The sequence below is a fragment of the Pipistrellus kuhlii genome, unplaced genomic scaffold (genome assembly GCF_014108245.1).
Source record: "Pipistrellus kuhlii isolate mPipKuh1 unplaced genomic scaffold, mPipKuh1.p scaffold_m20_p_3, whole genome shotgun sequence".
In the NCBI taxonomy this organism is placed as follows: Eukaryota; Metazoa; Chordata; class Mammalia; order Chiroptera; family Vespertilionidae; genus Pipistrellus; species Pipistrellus kuhlii.
Window position 1 is genome coordinate 151,883,064 of NW_023425529.1, and position 18,240 is coordinate 151,901,303.

Here is an 18,240-nt window from a genome sequence, read left to right on the forward strand (position 1 = left end):
TTTCTATGCCCCTGATTCTATTATATTCACTAGTTTATTCTGTTCATCAGATTTTTTATTCACTTGATTTTTAGATTCACTTGTTGGTAGGTATGTATTTGATATCATTTTATTGTTCATAATTTTTATCTTTACCTTTTTCTTCTTCCTCCTCTTTTTAAAGAATACCTTTCAGCATTTCATGTAATCCTGATTTGGTGGTGATGAACTCCTTTAGCTTTTTCTCATCTGTGAAGCTCTTTATCTGACCTTCAATTCTGAATGATAGCTTTGCTGGGTAGAGTAATCTTGGTTGTAGGTTCTTGCTATTCATTACTTTGAATATTTCTTGCCACTCCCTTCTGGCCTGCATAGTTTCTATTGAGAAATCAGCTGTAAGGGTACTCTTTTGTAGGTAACTAACTGTTTTTCTCTTGCTGCTTTCAAGATTCTTTCTTTGTCTTTTGCTTTTGGCATAATTTGATGTGTCTTGGTGTGGTCCTTTTTGGATTCCTTCCGTTTGGGATTCTGTGCGTTTCCTGAACTTGTAAGTCTATTTCTCTCACCAGGTAGGGAAAATTTTTTGTCATTATTTGTTCTAATAAGTTTTCAATATTTTGCTCTTTTCTTTTGGCACCCCCAAAATTGGGATGTTGGTATGCTTAAAGTTGTCCCAGAGGCTCCTTACACTATCTTCATATTTTTGGATTCTTTTTTCTTTTCGTTTTTCTGGTTGGGTGTTTTTTGTTTCCTCATATTTCAGATGTTTGGTTTGATTCTTGGGGTACATTGATCTACATTTGAGTTTCTATATATTCTTTATTTCAGACAGTGTATGCTTAATTTCTGGCTGGTCCTTTTACATTTTTTTGGCATTCTGACTAAGGTCCTTGAAGGTCTCACTAAGTTCCTCGGAGGTCTCATCAAGTTTCTCAGCAATTTTTAGAAGATTCTTGAGTAACCTTATAAATGTGGTTTTGAGCCGAAACCGGTTTGGCTCAGTGGTAGATTGTCGGTCTGCGGACTGATAGGTCCCGGGTTCGATTCTGGTCAAGGGCATGTACCTTGGTTGCGGGCACATCCCCGGTAGGGGGTGTGCAAGAGGCAGCTGGTCGATGTTTCTCTCTTTGACGTTTCTAGCTATCTCTCTCCCTTCCTCTCTGTAAAAAAATCAATAAAATATATTTTAAAAAAAAATGTGGTTTTGAATTCTATGTCATCCAGTAATTTGCTTCCCTCCATTTCTTTCATTTGTGACATGTTTCTTTGTCTCCGCATTTTGGCTGCTTCCCTGTATTGATGGAGTAGCTTTGTGTGGTAGCTGTCCTATGGGGGCCAGAAGCTCAGCTTCCCCAATCACCTGAAGTGGACACTCTTGGTACACCCCTTTGTGGGCACAGTCTTGGTATAGTTAAGCCTTGATTGCTGTTGGTACACTGGGAAGAATTGACCTCCAGGCCAATTGGCTGTGAGGACCTGTTGTGTTTATAATTTAAGAACTGCTGCACTGCAGACACGTTTATGATGCTAGACTTGTTTCAGTAGGGCTTTGGTGTTCACTGAGTCTGCCTCTTGAATGTGTCATTTATGGATGTGAGGAGTTGAAATCTGGTGTCTCACACTGACCACTAGGTACACTGGCTTCTGGATCTCCAGTGGGGTGCAGGTCAGCTACTGTCTGAGGCCACCCTGCAGGAGCTACAGTGAGAACTACAGTTTTCTTTGCTTTGGGTTTGGAGGTTTTGGAGCTGTCTGACCCGGGCTGCAAGTTTGGTACGTTAAGCTGGGATGGGGCAGGCCATTCATATGCAAAAGCTATTGCTTGGAGCTTGGGTGGGTTTGTAGGTTGTGTGGGGTGGGGTTTCAGGGCATCACTAGGATAGAGTGTGGCAAACAGCAATGGCTGCCAGTCTGCCGTCTCTGCATCTCAGACTGCCTCCCCGTGTCCCAGCACAGTAAACAATTATTCCTGTGTGCAGCTTTGCAAGCAAGCCACCCTCACTTTCTGACCCAATGTCAGACTATCCAGCTTCTCCTTGTAGGAGTTTGGGTCCCCTGTGTCTCTCCAGAAACTGGATTTCAGAGTAATGGGGAACTTGTCTCCTTTCGGGTTGAAGAAAGCAATGCCCACCGCCAGCCCAGATCGTGCGTCTCCATACCTCAGCTTTTCAGTGTTTGTGCATGTCTCAGTGCTCTCTCCTCTTTCCTTCTAGTTGTATAACTTCCCCTCAGCCAGCTTTCCTATGGTTCTGGGTGATGAATGTTTTGACTTTTAATTGTAGTTTTGAAATTATTGTGCGAGGCAGCAGTTTAGGTGTTTACCTATGCCGCCATCTTGGATCCTTCTCTATGATATGAATTTAGAATGAAATTTGTAGGGCTTAATTAAGGACTTATTGATTGGTATAGGTAAACTGAACATTATAAGTGCTAGTTATTTCTAAATTAATCTACATTTTTTACTAAATTCTAATATATTATGTAATTTTTGTGGGAGGAATTGATAAAGGACTAAATGTACAAGGGTAGCCTAGAAAATTCTGAGGAAAATTGAACAGATATTAAAATAGGATCTAGGATCTATACTAATAAAAGAGAAACATGCAAATTAACCATCACTCCGCTACACCCACCAGCCAATCAGAGAGAGAGTATGCAAATTAACAAAACAAATATGAAAGTTAATTTGCATATACAGATGGGGAGTGAAGACTAAAGGCAGCATAGAAGGAAGAGGGAGGGAAAGCAAAAAGTGAGGCGGTGGGTGGGAAAGTGTGGGGGGAGAGTGCGGGGCAGTGGTGGCGGGAGGGAAGGCACAAGGCAGCAGCGGTGGAAGGGAAGGGATAGCACAGGATGGCTGCTGGAGGGAAATTGCAGAGGGCGAGAGGATGGTTATGGCAGGAGGGAAGCCTGCTAGAAGCCCTTTTCTTGCAGGAATCTTCCTGCAATGGGCCTCTAGTACCTTATAAAAGCAGATATAATTGGCACCACTCCATAAAATTTTGGAGTAGGAAGAGTCAGGTCTATGGAATAAATTCATTAGATATTAGGGACTAATTTGGGAGAATTTATTAATTTTTTGAAGAGGGTCTTGTTAATATTGACTTAGAAGGCAAAAGAAATGGATTGAATTCTAGGGTTGTATCCCACTAATCTGTGATTGGGGTAGTTCCAGAAAAGTTAAGAAATAAAACGAATGAGAGTGTTTGCTTTTAGTGACTAGAACTTCCTAAATGGAAAGGTGAGTTCTACTTCATTAGTTTAGTGAATAGCAGAACAAAGAATTTGAGAATTTAGATTGCTGTATTCCTCATAGTGCATGTTAAATAACTTTAATTTTACAATATTTATCTACATTTTCAAATAAAAAGACTACTATATCTTTCCATAAGAAATAGCAAAATATTGTTATATTTGTGTCAGACCTGTAAGTTAGGGTTTTGATTATTTTTAAAATATATTTTATTCATTTTTGATAGAAAGGGAGAGGTAGAGAGAGGTACAAACATCAATGATGAGAGAGAATAATTGATTGGCTGCCTTCTGCACACCCCATTGATCAAGCCTGCAACCCAGACATGTGCTTTGATGGGAAGTCAAACAGTGACCTCCAGGTTCATATGTCAACGCTAACCATTATAACATACTGGCTGGGCAGGGTTTTGGTTTTTTTAAAATGGAATAAATTCATTTTGTACTTTAACTTTTGATTATTGAAGTTATAATAAATTGAACTTACAATATTTTGTTGCTTTGTTGGTATACAATAACATTGGATTTAAATGAGAAATACCTGATATTTATTATATTAAAACCAAAACCCCAAATCAGGGAAGTAGTCATTGTGATTCACATCTTAGCCAGGCAGCCTGCTGTTTGAAGTATGATTCTTAGTGAGTATTGTAGTCTTAGCCTTAGGATTCAGTAATGAGATTTAGTGGGGTTTTCTGTGAGCACCCTGGGATGATTGACAGTAAGGTGAGGGGAATCATCACTTAGCATGCCTACCCTTGATAATATTTCCCTGCTGTCTGGGGAGATACTGAGGACAAATAGGACTTGGTGATGTCTATGTAATTAGTGTATGTTGGTTCCAGCTGAACAAACTGGAGGGTAATGATCAGGTAAATGGAGATGGAATACATTAATGTAGGCTGAGGTATAAAAGACCTTAGGGAAAAACCTATCAACATTTTATGGGGTTGTTAGAAAGTCTTTATATCTTTTTGTATTTATATATACATCTTTATATATATTTATTTAGTTATGTCTTTGATAGAACCTTCAGTTTTATTCTAGATATGTGTAAAGATTAAAACAATTTAAAAGTAAAACTTTTTGTATTTATTTTCTCATTTACATGATTTGATTTTCAGGATATTTTTCGATTTGGAAAGAATTTCAAGTTCTTAATTTAAAAAAATATATTTTATTGATTTTTTACAGAGAGGAAGGGATAGGGATAGAGAGCTAGAAACACTGATGGGAGAGAAACATGGATCCAGCTGCCTCTTGAGCACCCCCTATTGGGGATGTGCCAGCAACCAAGGTATATATCCTTGACTGGAATCGAACCTGGGACCCCTGAGTCCACAGGTTGGTGCTCTATCCACTGAGCCAAACCGGTCAGGGCTTAATTTTTTAAAAAATATTCCACAAAATCCATTAATGGACTTGTTTGCAGCTAATGTACTCATTGCTCCTTAAATGGGAATAAATAAGTAGGGTTGGCTTTGTAAAACTTTTTTTTGGGATAATAAAAAATCAGACCTATGCACCTGTGTTTAAGGAACATTTTCTTAATGGTTTTTACTTGTACAGAATATTTTAAGATAGCCATCATGGTCCACATTCCCCAGTTGTTTTTAATTACATCAGAAACATTTTCAGTCATTAGATTGTAATAGGAAATCTGTAGGATTCTTCATTTATTCTTGAAAAAAATACTAAGAGCTGTCATTGTTCAATATGCAGTTTCCTTACCAGCAACATAAAGTTCCATGGTAAAGCCTCTAATAGTGACTGTAATACTGCATTTAATGGAGAGGAAGGAATTGGTTTCATTAATGTGATTTTGGACTTTCGAGTTCTGGTAATTAGGTAATTACAGAGGTTTTAAATGGTGTACTTGCTTTAAAGCTTGCTGTTGCTTACTTTTCTCATAAAACTTAGCTTTTAGTAACCTTTTTTGGATTAAGAAGATTGTGAACCTACCTATCAAATTTTCGGTTAAAGAGAAGAAAGCATTTAAGATGTTTAGACATTTCTTTTTCTTCTATTCTTTTTTTGTTTTTACCTTTGGAAAAACATTTTGCAGAAACATTATACTATATCAATTTAAAATGTTTTGATTATCTTTGGCTTGGCTAAATTACTCTCTACATTTTTGGGTAAAATGGAATAGGATAGGGTTCCTGGTAGGAATTTGTTCACATTAATATGGCTCATCAGGGACATTATATTTAATTGGAGATCCTGCAGAATAGTAGCAGGAGGCTGAAGAGAATTATTTAGCATTAGCAATGGCTCGTCTGGGAGTTGTGCACTAATCAAGGAACTTGAGTGTTAGCAGTGGGGATGATGGGAATTATGGCGATTATGACATGTAAGCATGTCTGTGTGTGAACTGGACAGGCAATGAGTTAATCAAGAAGTATATTAAATGGCTCCCATGCTGATTCATTATTATCTACCATAGTGCCTGTCAGGTTGTGTATTTAAAAAAATACAATTATTGCTGAATTCACTATGTGTAAATTCAGTTACTATTCTTCGCTTTTCAATAAAGTAACCTCAAATTACTAACACATATAAAAACAGAAAAATGTATAAACCCTGCTATGATGTGTGTATTAAAGTATAGTTTCTTTTTTTTAAACACTTTACAGTGAAACTTTGCTTTTCAATTCATTAAAAAATTTTGCTTTGCCCTTTTATATATTTGCTGGAAATACTCCTTTGGCTTATTTTGTACTATGTGAAAAAAGTTTGGGTTAAAAAACAAAATATATATATTTATTTTTCCCATTGAAAATATAATTACAATATTTCAGAAAGACATTAATATTTAACACATGAAGCTACAGACAAATCAAAACATTACTCTTTTTCACCATCAAAATGCTCCAAAATGGGTGTGGGTGTGTGTGTGGTGATGGTGGAAATCTTTGCTCTAGTGGGTGGTCTCTTTGTGCTAGGTAAACCCATTCTGTGCTCAGCATGGTTAGAGCCACATGTCATGAAACTATCAGTTAGGATTGCTAGGAATGGACATATTTTTGGGAAATGGAACTAATAAATTGAATTCCTTTTTAGAAAATAAATTGAAATGCAGCATAAATCCATGAGCAAACTGGATTATATCTATAGGAAAATTTATAGAGTTACTGTACAGATGAACACACAATTTCTTTTTTTATTTATTATTCTAAGCACTGCCAAATTTAATAAAACTTTTTACCAAACTGTGACCTTCATGTATTAACTTAATTAAAGCAATGTTATGGGTACTACTCAATGTGTTAACCTGTGGGTGGTTGTTACTGAAATCCATTATCTATGGAGTCAGTATTAGTGGTCAGCCACATCACAAATAAAACTTGCAACCAAGACCTTCCCTTAGGTGCTGTGAGCTCAGCAGTTTAAATTGTCAAAACCCCTTAAAGCTTCTTAAAAGACTGATAGTTTTAGCCCCCTGGAGTTAAAGGTAAACCAGTCATTCCTGTCAGGAAGGACTCTGACTTTATTTAGCAGCAAGGCAAAAATTACATTTGGATAGGAAAAAAAGGATTTATAATAGTATCTTCATGTATGAGTTACTTTGTTCACATAGGTGTTCGTGTACCTTCTTATTTAACTTTAATAAAAACATTCCAACCTCTTTTAATCTATGGAAAGTGACTTGTGAAAGATTTCCTTCATAAAATCCCAAGACCTTCTTAGTATTTTTTAAATAAGAACTTGTATGTGTGTTTTTTAAAGAATATTTTTATTAATTTCAGAGAGGAAGTGAGAGGGAGAAAGAGAGAGAAATATCAATGATGAGAGAGAATCATCAATCGGCTGCCTTCTGCACGCCCCCCATTAGGGATAGAGCTCGCAACCCGGGCATGTGCCCTTGACCAGAATTGAACCTGAGGCGCTTCAGTCCACATGCCGATGCTCTATCCACTGAGCCAAACCAGCAAGGGTAGAACTGTGTTTTTATACTGAACATTTAATTTAAAAACAAAATCATGAAATATTATGAATATATCATTTTGTTTTTGTTGTGGGCCAGGTTCTATGTTAGTTGATGGAATTAAAGTAGTGATGATGAGCGATATGATTCCTATTCTCATGGCATTTACAGTCTAGTGGTAGAGACAGATATCAGAAAGCATATAAATAAGTAATTATAATTGTGGTGTTATGCAGGAAATAAACTAGTTGCTGAGAGAGAATAATGGGTGACTCTCCATTAATAAGGTGCTCAGGGGAATTCTCTCTGAGGTGGCAAAACGTAAGCTGAGACCTGATAGATGAGAATTAGCTCTTAGCTAGGTAGACAGCTTGGCAGATGGGACAGCATGTGCAAAGGCCCTGAGCCAGTCCAGTGGTTGTGTACCTAATCTGTGAATTAGCACTGCTTAGCTTGTCTAGCTCTCAATCTTTAGCTCTAGCCAATGCATCAACCATACCTGGACAACTTTTGCTGCTGTTCTCAGTGGTTATAGTAGCAACTACTAAAAAGGACTAGCAAAGGGAGGAATCCAGTAAACATCTTCAGGAAGATAAAAAGCTCTCTGAAGAAGGAAGATGGCAGTAGTGGATTTATATCTGATATACTCATTTTAGTTGGAGCCTATCCTAAGGAAGAGAGGCTCCAATTCAGATAAATACATCAGATATAAGTCCAGTATTGAAATCTTCAGCTATGTGTGCATTCAATATGTTTATTAAAAAGCACAGTCCGAGAGTGGGGGTGGAGTCTGTTCAATGGAGAATATGTAGGCTTGGAAAAAAGGGCAGGACCCTTGTCTTTCTATGTGAGAAACTGTTAAGTCCAGATAAAATAGCAAATAAATAATTTTAAAATGTCTGTTTTTGTAAACAACTGCTTAGAGGCTTCCAAGTCTTCCAGTGAATTAATCATATATTAGTTTAGTTTCTAACTCTATAATGTATTCCCCAAATGGATATTAGATATCTTAGTACAAAAGAATTTATAATTAAATATAGCAAAGTAATTTCCGTGAACTATCCAATTAAGTGTTATAGATCCCTAGGCTATATGGATGAAACTCAGCTGGGATGTTCTACATAGGGGAGGGCTGTTTAAAAACTACAGAATCCTATTTGTGGAGAGTTTCATGTAAATTTTCTTAATAGAAAATTTCTCTACAAGTTTTATTTTTTATTTTTCCTCAATACATTTTTGGGTTCACAGCAAAATTGAGAGGAAGCTACAGAGACTTTTTTATTTACCTTCTGCCTCCACACATGCATGGTCTCCCCATTATCAATATCCACTATCATTGTATATTTGTTGCAATTGATGAACTATATTGACACATATTACTCAAAGTCCATAGTTTTCATTAGTGTTGTACATTCTGTAGGTTGGATAAAAATATAATGACACAGTTATCCCATTCATCTACTGAAGGACATCTTGGTTACTTCCAAGTTTTGGCAATGATAAATAAGGCTGTTTTAAACATCATTGTGCAGGCTTCTATGTGGACATGTGTTTTCAACTACTTTAGGAAAAACCAAGGAGTGTTCCTGCTGGATCATAGTGTAAGAGTATGTTTAGTTTTGTAAGAAACCACCAAACTGTCTTCAAAAGTGGCTATACTGTTTTGTACTCCTGCCAGCACTGAACGAGAGTTTCTATTGCTTCACATCCTTGCTAGTGCTGTCACTGTTCTAGATTTTGTCCCTACTAATAGATGTGTAGTGTTATCTCATTTAAATTTGCATTGCCCCTGATCACATATGATGTGGGGCATCGTTTCATATGCTTCTTTGCCACTTGTATGTCTTCATTGGTGATGTATCTGTTAAGGTCTTTGGCCTATTTTTTCTTATCGAGTTGTTTTTTATTTGGTGAATTTTAAGAGGTCTTTGTATATTTTGGAAAATAGTCCTTTATCAGTTGTGTCTTTTGCATATATTTTCTCCTAGGCTGTGGTTTGTTTTCTGAATTTCTTGATGTTGTCTTTCCCAAAGCAGAAGTTTAAAATTTTAATAACATTTAGTTTATCAATGATTTCTGTCATGGATTGTGACTTTGATGTTGTATCTAAAAAGTCCTTTCCATACCCAAGGCCATCTAGGTTTTCTTCTGTTATCTTCTGTAGTTTAATAGTTTTGTGTGTGTATGTATGTATTTTATTTATGTATATTTATTGATTTAGAGAGAGAAGGAGAGCAAGAGAGAGGGGTGGGGGAGGGAGGGAAAGAGGGAGGGAGAGAGAGAAAGAGAAAGATAGATGTGAGAGAGATACATCAATCTCTTGCCTCCCATACTTGCCCTGACTGGGAATCAAACTGCAGCCTAGGTATGTGTCCTGACTGGGAATTGAGCCTTTTGGTCTATGGTGTGACACTTAACCAACTGAGCCACACTAGCCAGGGCTATCGTTTTGTGTTTTATAATTAGGTCTTCAATCCATTGTAAACTAATTCTTAAAAGGGTATAAAGTTTGTCTAGATTCATGGTATTTTGCATGTGGATGTCCAGTGTTTTTCAGCATTGTTTGTTGAAAAGGTTATCTTTGAGTCATTGTGTTGCCTTTGCTTACTAGTGAAAGATCAATTGGTTACACTTATGGAGCTCTATTTTTGGGCCCTTCATTTTTTTTTCATTGATCTTTTTGTTCTTTCATCAATATCATCGTATCTTGATCATTGCAGTTTTATAGTAGGTCTTGATGTCGAGTAGTGTTGAAAGGAATTTTGAGGGGTGAAATAGGCAAGTTTAGGAAATTTTTTAAAATTAAGGGATTTATGGAAAAAAACACAGGGCTATAGAGTTGCAAAAGAGTATATTTCCATAAGACAAGGGAGCTGAGAGTAGCAAAAGGTACATATTTACAGAATAAAGGGAAGGAAACCCCTCATTCAAAGAAAGAGGAAGAAAAGTCTAGAGGGAATAGGAGAACAATAAGGGAAAAGAAGGGGGGAACTTGACATACTTCATGTGAGACTTGAGCTCAGGAGTTACTATAGGACCAAATCAAAGGGGAATAGTGACCAATCTGAGGGGATAACGAGGCACGTATAAAAACTGCAGCTTTTATAAACTGCAGCCTTGGGAACTCTTTTCCCCTCCCAACTTGGGAGTCAGAGCTGTGGGACTCTTTTCCTCTTCCCATGTGGGAGTCTGTGCTTGTTTTTCAATAAATTTCCACTTTTACTATACCATCTTTTGCCTGTGGTTTCATTCTTCGACTCCATGGGACAAGAACCCGGGGACCGTCCTGCCCTGGGAAACATCCGAACTTCCAGTCAAAATTTCCCAATTCAGTGTCAATACTCCAGTTTTGCTCTCCTTTAATATTTGTAGCTCTTTTGTCTCTCTATATAAACTTTAGAATATGTTTGTTGATATTCACAAAATAACTTGTGGGACTTTGATTTATAGATCAAGATGGGAAGATATTCCATGTTCAATATGTTTGTTGATATTCACAAAATAACTTGTGGGACTTTGATTTATAGATCAAGATGGGAAGATATCTCTTGAACATGGAATATCGATCCACTTATTTAGTTGATATTTGATTTTATTCATCAGAGTTTTGTAATTTTCCTCATATAGATCTTGTATATATACTGTTACACTTATTTTTAGGTATGCTAATATAAATGATACTATGTTTTAAATTTCAAATTTTACTTGTTTATTGTTGGTATATAGAAAAACAACTCACATTTTGAAAAATTATCTTGTATCCTGAAACTTTGCCATTAGATCCAGGATTTTTTTTTAATTTTTATTTTTTGTCTTTTGTTTCAAATTTTCTACACAATCATGTCATCTGCAAACAAAGTTGTCTTATATCCTGATTTATATATTTGAAAAAATCAAACTAGCCTTGAATGCCTGGGATAAATTCCACTTGTTTATGGTCTGTAATTCTTTTAATATATTGTTGTAGTCAACTTGCTGGTATCTTTGAGGATTTTTGCAGGTATGCTTCTAAGAGACATTGGTTGGTAGTTTTCTTGTAAAGTCTTTGTCTGGTTTTGGTATTAGGGAAATGGTGGCTTTATAAAACAAATTAGAAAGTATTCCTCCGCTTCTGTCTTCTGAGAGAGATTGTAGAGAATTGGTATAATTTTTTAATTAAGTGTTTGGTAGAATTCACTAATGAAACCACGTGGGCCTGGTGCTATCTGTGTTGGAAGGTTATTATTGATTTAATTTCTCAAGTAGATACAGATCTATTTCTCTTGGTGTGAATTTTGGCAACTTGGGGTTTTCAAGGGTTTGGTTAATTTTGCCTGGGTTATTAAATTTGTGGGCATAGAGTTGTTTCCAGTATTCCATTATTTTCCTTTTAATGCCATGGGATCTGTAGTGATATCCCATCTTGCATTTCTGATATTAGTAATTTGTTTCTGCTCTCTCTTTTTCTTAGCCTTGTTGAAGGCTTATAATTTTTTTTTTTTTTTTTTCCAAGGAACCAGCTTTTGGTTTTATTGACTTTTTCTGTTGATCTCCTACTTTCAGTGTCATTGATTTCTGCTTTAATTCTTATGATTTCTTTGCTTACTTAGGATTTAATGTGCTCTTTTTTTTTGTTTTAGTTTTTCAAGGTAGAAACTTAGATTTTTAGGTCTTCTTTTCTAATATATTTATTCAGTGCTATAAAATTTCCTCTAAGCATTATTTTCACTACATCCCACAAATTTGTTGTGTTTTCACTTGAATTTAGTTAAAAATATTTTATAATTTCTCTTGAGAGTTTTTCTTTGACCCATGTGTTACTTGGAAGTTTGTTGTTTAATCTTTAATCTGTCTTTTGGTTTTCTAGTTATCTTTGTTATTGAGTTCTACTTTAATTCTGCTGTGCAGATATTATATGATTTCTATTCTCTTAAATTTATTTAGGTATATTTTATGGCCCAAAATGTAGTCTACCTTGGTGAATGTTCAGTGTAAAAGAAAGTGTATATTGCTGTTGGGTAAAGTAGTGTATATATGTCAATTATATCCAATTGATTGATGGTATTGTTGAATTTAACTATGTCCTTCCTGATTTTTGCCTGCTGGATCTATCCATTGATGTATAGCTGTTGAGGTCCAGCTATGATCGTGGATCACTGTGTGTTTCTTTGCAATTTTATCAGTTTTTGCCTCATGTTATGCTCTGTTGTTAGGCACACACACATGGATTGTTATGTCTTCTGGAAGAATTGACTCCTTTATCATCATGTTATGCATACTCTATCAACTATAAATTCCCTTGCTTTACAGTCTGCTCTGTCAGAAATTAATATAGCTACTTTTGCTTTATTTTTATTAGTGTTATCATGGTATATTTTTCTCCATCTATTTACTTTTAATCTATATGTGTCTTTATATTTAAAGTGGGATTCTTATAGATAACATGTAGTTAGGTCTTGTTTTTTGATCTGACTGCAACAATCTTTGCCTTTTAATTGGCGCATTTAGACTATTGACATTCAAAGTGATTATTGATATGGTTGGACTAATATTAACTGTATTTCTAACTTTTCTATTTGTTGCCCTTGTTCTTTGTTTCTATTTTAGTCTTCCACTCTTTTATTGGTTTTTGTGGTTTTGATTGAGCATATCATAAGATTCTATTTCTTTTCTTTCTTAGTTTTATCAGTTCCAACTCTCTAATCAAGCCTTCTTTCTGGAGACCAGCCCCCCATCCTGATGCTATCTAAGGGTTCCCACCCACCAATCATTTTACTGCCAGACATAAAGACACTCTTATCACTCTGAGATTCCAAGGGTCTTAGCAGTTCTTGTGGCAGGAACTGGGTCAAAGATCAAATGTTAGAACAAAAGATGGTCTCAGCAGACCTATCTATTAGGAAATTAACAAGGATTTTAGGAGCTCTGTGTCAGAAACTGGGAGTAGAGACCAAATCTATATTTCTTCTTATATCACAAACAAAAACAATGGGGATAGTTACCCTCCCTCTTGGGACTGCAGTTTCATGAATGGAGAAGAATGTTCCCTCAGAATGTTTTGGGTCCTACTGGCTTCCATTTTTGCCACCTAGTTGTTGTAGTAATAGAATTACTTCAGGGTTGGGGCACAAAGTAATTGAGCTTAAATACAAAACATAACAGCCTGGCTGGCGTGGCTCAGTGGTTGAGTGTGGACTCATGCACCTGGAGATCACCAGTTTGATTACTGGTCAGGGCACATGCCTGAGTTGAACCCCAATAGGGGACATGCAGGAGGTAGTTGATCAATGTTTCTCTCTCTCTCCCTTTCCCTTCTTCTCTCTGAAATCAATAAAAACAAACAAAGAAAAATAAATACAAAATAGGACACTTCTCCCCCTTTCCAAACCCAACAACCCTGGGGGATTCTGTAGTGTTGTGTTAGGAGCTCCCTTTTCTTTTTTAGTCAGAAATACAGGGCTTCTCCTGGAGTTCTCTTGTCAGCACCCTAATGCCTGGTACTCTGGATATTACGCTTTGTTGATTAGGCAAGGGGATCATGGAGGAAAGGAAAATCTTAAAACTCACTTCTGGTTTACAGTAATTTGAATTCTGTTCTCCCTTGATCTGCCTATTATTTGTTCTTAAGAGTTTGCAAATAGTTGATTCATGTATTCTCAGTTCAGATTTTCATAGTTGCATTCAGTGGACACACAGGATGAAATATGGTTATTTCATCATACCTGGAATTAAAATGGCCAGTGTGTTTCTTAAAACAACTATGGGAAGGAATTTAATGCAGCTGAATGAGTGTTTATACTGTATGTATTATGCTATATATCCTATAATCATGGGAAAAGTTGGTTAGGCAACATTTGAGGAAAAGAAAAGAGGTTTTCATTGTTAAGAGAATTACTTGTTAAGCTTCCTCTGAGATTAGTGGGAGAGAAAGTTGAGTGTTTACAGCTAATTGCTTGAAATGGCTCAACTGCAGCAGCCTGCTGTAATGAAGGAGTATATAACATTTCTCCTATGAATGTTTTCTTTTCATAGAAGATAAACATTGAGAACCACTGACTTCCTGGTTAAAGTCCCAACTCTTTACTATGGCATTCAAAATTCCTTTCAACCTGATTCTTTCTACTCTATCATTCCCTTTCACCATTTTCTCTCATTAGTGTCTCCTTATCCACCTTAATTTCAAGCCATTTCACAGATTTTTGAATGGACCAGGGCCTTTCACAGTTCTACATTAAAAAAAATTCGTTGACTTTTCAAGGAATGGACAGGGAAAGAGAAACATTGATGTGAGAATATAACATTGATCAGCTGCCTCTTGCAGGCCTCCTACTGGAGATGGATCTGGCAATCCAGGAATGTGCCCTGGCCAGGAATTGAACTAGTGACCTTTTGATGCATGGGATGATGCCCAGCCACCTGAGCTCCACTGGCCAGGGCGTCATTTTGAATGTGTTTTCTCTGTTGCTAATTCCCTTCTCATTTTCCCCATTTAATAGAAATCCAGTTTTACATTTCAATAACTGATTCTTTATAAAACCATATTCTATATTTGCAAGTTGTATATAATCTTCTTTATTACTTTTATTTGCATTTAATATAGAATACTGTTATTTGTAGTGGACTAAACTCATGGAGGGAAGGGGACTGTGATTTGTCAGTCTCTTTATATCCCTATAGCAGAGTGCTTGTGATAAATAGAATGAGTCAGGAAAGGGAATGGGAAATGTTCAGGATTTATTTAATGGTAAAGGGATATGGTGGGTACCACATAGAATATTTAAATTAGAAAAAGATAGTGGAAAGCAGAGACCAGTATGGCATAAACAGAATTAGGAACTCATGTTTTTAGGGAAAATGTTTTGATTACTTTGAGTGTGTAAGTAATACTCAGATATTTATTTTCTTGATCTTTCTATTATATACAAATTTTGTTTTGCTTGGACAGCTTTTCTTTCTAGTTCTTTCTGTCCATAGAGCCAGCTGACACTTCTATTAAAATAGGATTTGTCTATCTTCTGTTGACCAGATGTTAAATATATTTATTTACTCTTCCACACATAAAAGACATGCCAATGTCTTCTTTCCCAAGCCAGCCAGACATTGGATTTGGAGAAAGGTTAGGTTTTGAAATAAAAAACAAATCGTTACAGCGTCATTAAACTTTTTTTTTTTCTGCTATAGAGTACCAGGAGTTTTCATGAGAGAGGAGCATTTGAGTGGTTGATTTTAATATTTATCTGAAGCTCTTAGTGAGAAACAAACCAATCATAAACTGTAAATCAAGGGTTTTTATGACTTTTTTTTTATGATTCTAGGATTTATTAAGTCATACATGCAAAACATACTGCTAACTGCATTAGCAAAAGATCAGTGTAAAAACACTCCACAAGTCTGCAAATGTCATTTAAAAGATGTTGTTCTAGTGGTTGAAAGGTCCAGTTTTGTATTCTTGCCAGTGGGTAAGCTGTACAGAACGTCGTTAGCACAAGCACAAGGTTACAACCTCCACCCAAAGGAACATGATTAGGCAGAGCAACAGCAAGTGTGTCCACACAGGAAGATGGAGGGGCCCGTTGCGGCCAAGGTATAGTGCCGGGATCTGGCAAGATGGTGGTGGTAAGAAGGATCGTAGTCTGGCAAGATGGTAGTGGTAAGAAGGTTCGTTGTTTAAGAATATCTAAAATACTTACAAAACTGTAGAGATGCAGCGTGTGACTTTTATATCTAGTTACTAGAAAACTAAGGAAAGCACTTGATTAGCTTTGAATAAAAGAACGTGAAAACAGGAATGTACTTTTACAATCTACAGAAAAAATTAATGCATTATCAAGAAAGATTTTATACAAGGAGGCATATTGCTCATTGAGAAGGGAGTCTATAGAAAAGCACTAAGTTAGCAACTATGGGAATGACCAGTTCCAAGATGAATTAAATGCCCAGTTGTGGGAGGGATTACAATTTTAAGAAAAAGGAAAATATTAAGAAAACACTGATTAATATTAACTTTCACCATCTACTGCATTTGACAGAAACTAACCTTTTTCAAATCTTACCCGTGACACTTATTTCGTTTGTTATGCATAAAATGTAGTATAAATTAATCTCCACTTGGTATTTTATCAAATACTGTCTTCATCATTTGATCACATCAAGTATTCCTCGGACTCCACCCCAGTGTGCCCTCGAGAGCAGAATACTTCATCAGATGAACACTCGAAGAAGGGTTCTGTTCACGATCTCAGCAAAAGCTAATATAGAATTTTTATTTTATTTATTTTTTAAAAAATAATTTTTTAAATATTTTATTGGTTTTTTTACAGAGAGGGAGGGAGAGGGGTAGAGAGTTAGAAACATCAATGAGAGAGAAACATTGGTCAGCTGCCTCTTGCACACCCCCCACCGGCAATGTGCCCGCAACCAACGTACATGCCCTTGACCAGAATTGAACCTGGGACCCTTCAGTCCACAGACCGACGCTCTATCCACTGAGCCAAACAAGTTAGGGCAAAAGCTAATATAGAATTTTAAAAAATCTCACTAGGAAATAAAGAAGATCAATCCAAAGAGTTGAGTTGATATACAGTACAATGTTAGGGAAGGAACATGGGTTGATAAATTATGAATGGCAACATTTTGCAAAGGAGGCTGTGTGTGAAACTCATTGGCTTGTGGCTGCCTTCCCTAACTTTAGAAGGGAGTCTCCAAGACAAAGGCCTTTAAACAGTTCAGTGCTCAGTGCTCTTAGCACACCAGTGCAATTTAGTTCACAAGGAATTTTGGCAACTCTATCTGAGCAAGAATAGGGGCTTTTGAAAAATAAGGCTTTAAGAAAACTTAGGGCTAAATTTTAATAGAATGTGAAAATTTGAATCCTTACACTTTTTGTTTAAATAAAACCTAAAAATTACTGATTTCCATATGGTTTTATGGAAAAGCTAATTTGTAACAAAAACTTGGCGTTGAGTGCGAATGCGCCATTGTTTTTGAGCAAAGCATACAAAGGTTCCCAGGCATCAAGGTGGCAGGGAGAGGCCCAGACATTTACAATAGCAGGCATTTTTTTCCCTCTTCTGAAGGAAGGCTGACAGAGGATGGCTTGAAAGCTTCATCAAACACTCTTGAGGCCTCACTGTGTGAGAGCTGACCACTGTAGGTATTTTACAGCACCGATCTTGGCCATGGCTGAACACTGTGGGTAGGGTTATGGGTGTCAGCTTCTCCTTATGTTTCTCAGTCGTGTCTTTATCCCTAAGATAAGCTTGGTCCCCATCAGGATGATTGGAGTGTTGGGACAATGGTGTCTCGAACTTCAGGGTTCCACTTTGCACAAACATTCTCAAATGACGCAGGACTCACAAGAGAACAGCAAATTAAGAATACATTGGCAATCGGCTTGTCTTTGCCCCTGGAGGTTATATCCTTACCGTTTCTCCAACTGTCTGCGGATAGGAGAGGGTAGGTAATCTGTCATAATCTTGTCCAGCAGTATCCCATAAGCCCAGATTCATCTGTTTTCCATCTCCCATAACATTGGCAGAATAGTTGTCTAAGACAGTGGGGATATGTTCTCCAGGAAATACATTGGTGGTATAACTGATCAGTAGGCAAGTTTTCCTATAGCTCCATCTCCCACCACAACACACTTGATGGCCTGTGTCTGTAATGCTCTGGGGGCCGCAACAGCAGCAGCTGGGGACTTAGGAGGGAATCAGTGGGCTCGGGGTGCAGTGGGTGGGCGCACACCTGGCAGCAGGTGCCAGGGTGTGGGGTACCGGGGCCGCTGTCCACAGCTCTCACCCTCCAGTGAGAAGCCAAAGCCCAGCAGCAGCCACTACCCAGAGCTCTTTATGACTTTTGTGAACCCAGGAGCAAAACTGGATAATTTGGGAAGTAGAATCTGGATTAGAAAGCCAGCTTTTGGAGTTCCTCTGAATGCCTTGATAGGTAGAAGAGGTACTACGAGAAAGATACCCAGCATTGAAATGCATGACTAGAGGAGTGGTAACATGTGCATTTATGGTTGTAGTAAGTTAAGAATTGTCTGCTCACTTTCACATTACCCCCACCTCCTTTTTTTTTTTTTTTTTTTTTAATTCTCTGAG

At 37.0% G+C, this 18,240-nt stretch overlaps 1 protein-coding gene and 1 pseudogene across 4 annotated transcripts in view; one reads left to right on the forward strand and one right to left on the reverse strand.

Annotated features, from left to right (window-relative positions):
- PCCA (propionyl-CoA carboxylase subunit alpha) overlaps positions 1–18,240 on the forward strand; it is a 348,233-nt gene that overhangs the window by 30,905 nt on the left and 299,088 nt on the right. The window lies entirely within an intron of this gene.
- Positions 16,666–18,126, reverse strand: LOC118728537 (annotated as a pseudogene).